The following is a 5,174-nucleotide window of genomic DNA, read 5'->3' as shown; positions in this document are numbered from 1 at the left end:
ATCTGAATAGTCTTATAAAGTCTTAAAGAAATAGAATCAGTAATTAAAATCACAAACAAAACAAAACAGTCAGTGAGTTCCACTGAACTTTCAAAATATAAATTCCCTATAGAATGCTCTCTAACTCATTTACAAGACTAGTGTAACCTGGATATCAAAACCTGATGAGAACGGTGCAGTGCACAGCGGCAAAAAGTCTAGACCAGTTATTGGTAAACCAGATCTGAATTGTATGCAAAGATGATAGTGAATCATGATTATGTTCGATTTACCCCAGGAATTATAGGTTGGTTTAACTTCAGGAAATAAGTTAATGTAAGCCATTCCCTTAACACATTGAAGGAGAAAAATTAGGTCATTTCAATGCAGAAAAAGCATTTGACAGAATTCATCACCTATTCATGAGAAAAACTCCTAGAAATTAAGACTAGAGGGGAACTTTGTGACCTGATGAAGGGTATCTTTTTTTTGAAAAAGAACAGGACTGGCGCAGTGGCTCACACCTGTAATCCCAGCACTTTGGGAGGCCAAGGTGGGCGGATCACCCTGAGATCAGTAGTTCAAGGCCCATCTGACGAACATGGCAAAACGCCATCTCTACTAAAAATACAAAAATTAGCCGGGTGTGGTGGCACACACCTATAATCCCAGCTACTCAGGAGGCTGAGTCAGGAGAATCTCTTGAACCTGGGAGGTGGTGGGGGTTGCAGTGAGCTGAGATAGTGCCACTACACTTCAGCCTGGGGAACAGATCGAGATTCCGTCTAAAAAGAAAAAAACCACATAACAGGCCAAGCGTGGTGGCTCCTGTCTATAATCCCAGCTCTTTGGAAGGTCGAGGCAGATGGATTGCTTGAGGTCAGGAGTTCAAGATCAGCCTGGCCAACATGGTGAAAACCCATCTCTACTAAAAATAAAAATAAATAAATAAATAAAAAAATTAGCCAGGCATGGTGGCATAAGCCTATAATCCCAGTTACTTGAGAGGCTGAGGCAGGAGAATTTCTTGAACCCTGGAGATTGAGGTTGCAGTGAGCCGAGATCACACCACTGCACTACAGCCTGGGCAACAGAGTGAGACTCTGTCTCAAAAAATAAAAATAAAAATAAACAAAAGAATATAATAAACATCATATGTAAGTAAGAAAGGTTGAATGTATTTTATTTAAGATGAAGAACAGGACAGGTTCCCACTATCACATTTCTGTACATGGTTGTACTCACTTGCATAGTAAGTCTCAGCTAGCAAGGAAGATAAAAAAGAAATAAAAGCATAATAATTGAAAAAGAAAAAAGAAGTATTGTTTTGGTATATCTATATAGAAAACAGAGAAATCTAACAATAAGTTTTTAGACTCAATCAGGAAATTTAGAAACGTTGCTCTACATAAAATCACTATACAAAATAACTAGGATTCTTTCTCTCTCTCTCTCTCTCTCTCACTCGCTCGCTTTCTTTTTTTTGAGACAGAGCTTCGCTCTTGTTGCCCAGGCTGCAGTGCAGTGGCACGATCTCAGCTCACTGCACCCTTTGCCTCCCAGGTTTAAGCAATTCTTCTGCCTCAGCCTCCTGAGTAGCTGGGATGACAGGCGCACACCACCACACCTGGCTAATTTTGTATTTTTAGTAGAGAGAGGGTTTCTCCACATTGGTCAGGCTGGTCTCAAACTCCCGACCTCAGGTGATCCGCCTGCCTTGGCCTCCCAAAGTGCTGGGATTACAGGCATGAGCCACTGCACCCGGCCCAAAATAACTGGGTTTCTAAACGAGTGACAGAAAATGCAACTTTAAAAATGGAATCCTTCATAGTGGTGTGAAAAATATGAAACACTTAGAAATAAATAGAGTATAAATGTTCAGGACCTTGATGGAGAATATTATAAAAGTTTATGAGATAAACTAACAACGACCCTGATAATTAATACATATATATTGCATATGGATTGAAAGCCTCAATACCAAAAATGTATATTTCCCCCAAATTTATCTATTGATTTTATACAATTCCTATCAAAAAGTCCACTGTGTGCATGTATATAACCTGACAAGTCGATACTAAAAATTATAAGGGCAAATAAAGGGTCAAGAATAGCAAAAATTTAGCCAGGCGCAGTGGCTCACACCTATAATCCCAGCATTTTGGGAGGCTGAGGTGGGCAGATCACCTGAGCTCAGGAGTTCCAGACCACCCTGGCCAACATAGCCAAACCCTGGCTCTATAAAAAATACAAAAATTAGCTGGGCATGGTAGTGCACATCTGTGGTCCCAGCTACTCGGGAGGCTGAGGTAGGAGGTTTGCTTGAGCCCGGGAGGTGGAGGCTGCAGGGAGCTGAGATTGCGCCACTGCACTCCAGCCTGGGCGACAGAGTGAGGTCTTATCTGAAAAAAAAAAATTCAAGGAAGAACCCAGGTAGAGGCATTAACCTTTTAATAAGAATTTTGTAATCAATGCAGGGAGTATTGGCCCAGAGCAGATGAAGAGTTCGTCTGAGCAGAGCGGAGCTGGGGCCCTTCTACGAATGGTGTCATGACAATTTAATTATATTAAGATGATGAAAATGGCGCCTGCCTCACATCATACAGAAAAATCATTTGCAAGTGGTTTAAAATAGAAAAAGCAAAACTGCACAAATTTTAGAAGAGAACATAGGAGAATCTATTCTCAAATCTCCCAAAGAATCTCTCACAACAATGAACAAAGGAAGAATTTCCTAGGATTCAAAAAGCACAAAACATAGGGAAAAGCTGGATATATTTCGGTTATAGTATAATGAGGAACTTCTACATATCAAAAGAATCACAAAATAAGCAAAAGACAAATCACAGAGTGAGAGAAGATACTGCAACTACACACATCTGATGGAGGATTTGTGCCCAGAACGTGTGAGGACTTCGACAAATCAATCAGAAGGAGAGACAGAATCCAGTTGAAAAGTGGGTGGAAGATTTGAACAGGCATTTTGGCAAAGGGGAAGATGTGATTGGCCAATGAATGTGAGAAAATGCCCCACTCCATTAGCGAGCAGGAAAATGCAGATTAAAACAGAGTGAGAGGCCTGAAATACCTACCAGCCTGGCAAAAATGTGAAGGCCGATAGCACGAGGGTGTTGGAGAGAACGAAGGCCGATAACACGGGGCTGTTGGAGAGGGTGAAGGCCGATAGCATGTGGGTGTTGGAGAGAACGCGAAGCAGGCCAGGGTCTGTGAGATGCTGCGGGACGGTCGTCACCACAGTTCGGGCCCTAATTTAGCAGCATCCAGTGAGGTCAAGAGGCACGTCCCACGGCCCAGCAATTTCTCTCCTTGGGTTAGATCTGCAGGCTCGTGTCCAAGCACCAGGAGAACGACATTAAATGTCCATTGGAGAATTGAAATAGCAGGAAATAGACAGCAGCACAAATCTCCATCAAAGTAGAATGGATCAATAAATTGTCACACGATACACTAATATATGTGGTGAAAACAATTGATTCATAGCTACATGCAACAACATGGGTACGCCGCAGCACCAGAAGACAACAGCTCAGCTCTCTTGCGTGAATTTCAAAAGCATGGGGCTGGGTGCAGTGGCTCACACCTGTAATCCCAGCACTTTGGGAAGCCCAGGCGGGCGGATTGCCTAAGCTCGGGAGTTCGAGACCAGCCTGGACAACATGGTAAAACCCTGTCTCCTACGAAAATACAAAAAATTAGCCAGTTGTGGTGGTGCACCTCTGTAGTCCAGCTACTCAGAGACTGAGGCATGAGAATTGCTTATACCCAGGAGGCAGAGGGTATAGTGAGCTAAGATGGCACCATTACACTCCAGCCTGGGCGACAGATCGAGACTCTGTTTAAAAAAAAAAAGAAAAGAAACGAATTTCAAAAGCATGCACAACTGCACAATAAATTGCACATAGATGTACAGAGAGAAAGGGAATGGTGAACACAAAATTCCGGACAGTGGTGGCCTCTGAGACGCGGAGGTCCGGGAGGGGCTGCACCGTGCTTGGATGCTGGGGTCTTCTGCGTCTTCCACAGAGCCCTAGTGCCCATTATTATTTGTAGAATTAAATGTTAATTATATAAAAAGAAAAAAGTCCTCCTAATTCTCCTCCCCGCTTCCCCGTAAGTGGACCCAGCGCACACTGACAGGGTTGAGACCTACAGGGGACATCGCAGGAGCAACTGAAGAGGTGTTGGGCTTGCAGGTGCTGTGATGGGAGGGTGGGGTGCAGGGGCCTAGTGTGGAGGGCAGCAGGGGCGTGGCTACAACCACCACCTCCCACCGCAAAGGCTGTGACCAACTCCGGGACCCCAGAGGAGTTCTGGGGAACCAGAGTGACACCAGTCTGTCCAGTTTGTGACCTTTCCCAGTGGCAGGAGCCTGGGCGGGTGTCTCTGGAGGTTCCAGATGAGAATTCTGCCAGGTGAGACAGGCAGAGGGTGAGAGAGTGAGGGATGGGGCAGGGGACGGGGGCAGCAGGAGGACACTGAAGTCGGACAGGGATGGGGGAGGGACTGTGAGCAAGCGTGCTGGAGGGTCCGGAGGAAGATGGGATCCTTGAGGGGTGACAAGCTTGGCTTGTCGTTGGCTTAGACATCGTGCAGCAGTGCCCACCACACAGCCTGTCCTGGACCTAGTCACCCCCAGCTCCAGACTCTTGTCAACTCTACACATTTCTCTTGTGGATTCTCTTCCCTACAGCCCTGGAGGAGCATTTCAAACCCTCTCCTCCCTCTGCCAACCTGCAAATGCCCCCTTCTCACTCTCAGTTGCCTGTTTTGTTTCTTATTTCACTGAGAAAGTAGAATAATCACAATAAAGCCCTCATCCTCCGCCAAATGAATCCTCCAGCCCACCTGTGCCTGCAATTGTGCGACCTGTTTTTCTTTCTCTACCTTGAGTGAGCTGTCCCAAGTCTGGTGCCCTCTTGCCTGGACAAGGCAAGACACTCTTTTTCTTGCATCAGCAATTTTTCTTTCTGTTGAGTCACTGCCATCAGCATACAAAGTCCAATAATATCACCTACCTTAAAAAACAAAACCAAAAAAACCTCCTTAATGCTGCATCTCTGTTGTTCCCTGTCTCACTGGACAAGCTGTCTACACCTGCTGTAGGCACTTCCTCGCTGGATGAGCTGTCTGTCTACACCTGCTGTAAGCACTGCCTCACTGACCAAACTGTCTAC

This window comes from Piliocolobus tephrosceles, chromosome 14 (genome assembly GCF_002776525.5).
Source record: "Piliocolobus tephrosceles isolate RC106 chromosome 14, ASM277652v3, whole genome shotgun sequence".
Lineage (NCBI taxonomy): Eukaryota > Metazoa > Chordata > Mammalia > Primates > Cercopithecidae > Piliocolobus > Piliocolobus tephrosceles.
The sequence above is the reverse complement of the archived record's forward strand: the minus strand, read 5'-3'. Positions refer to the sequence as shown.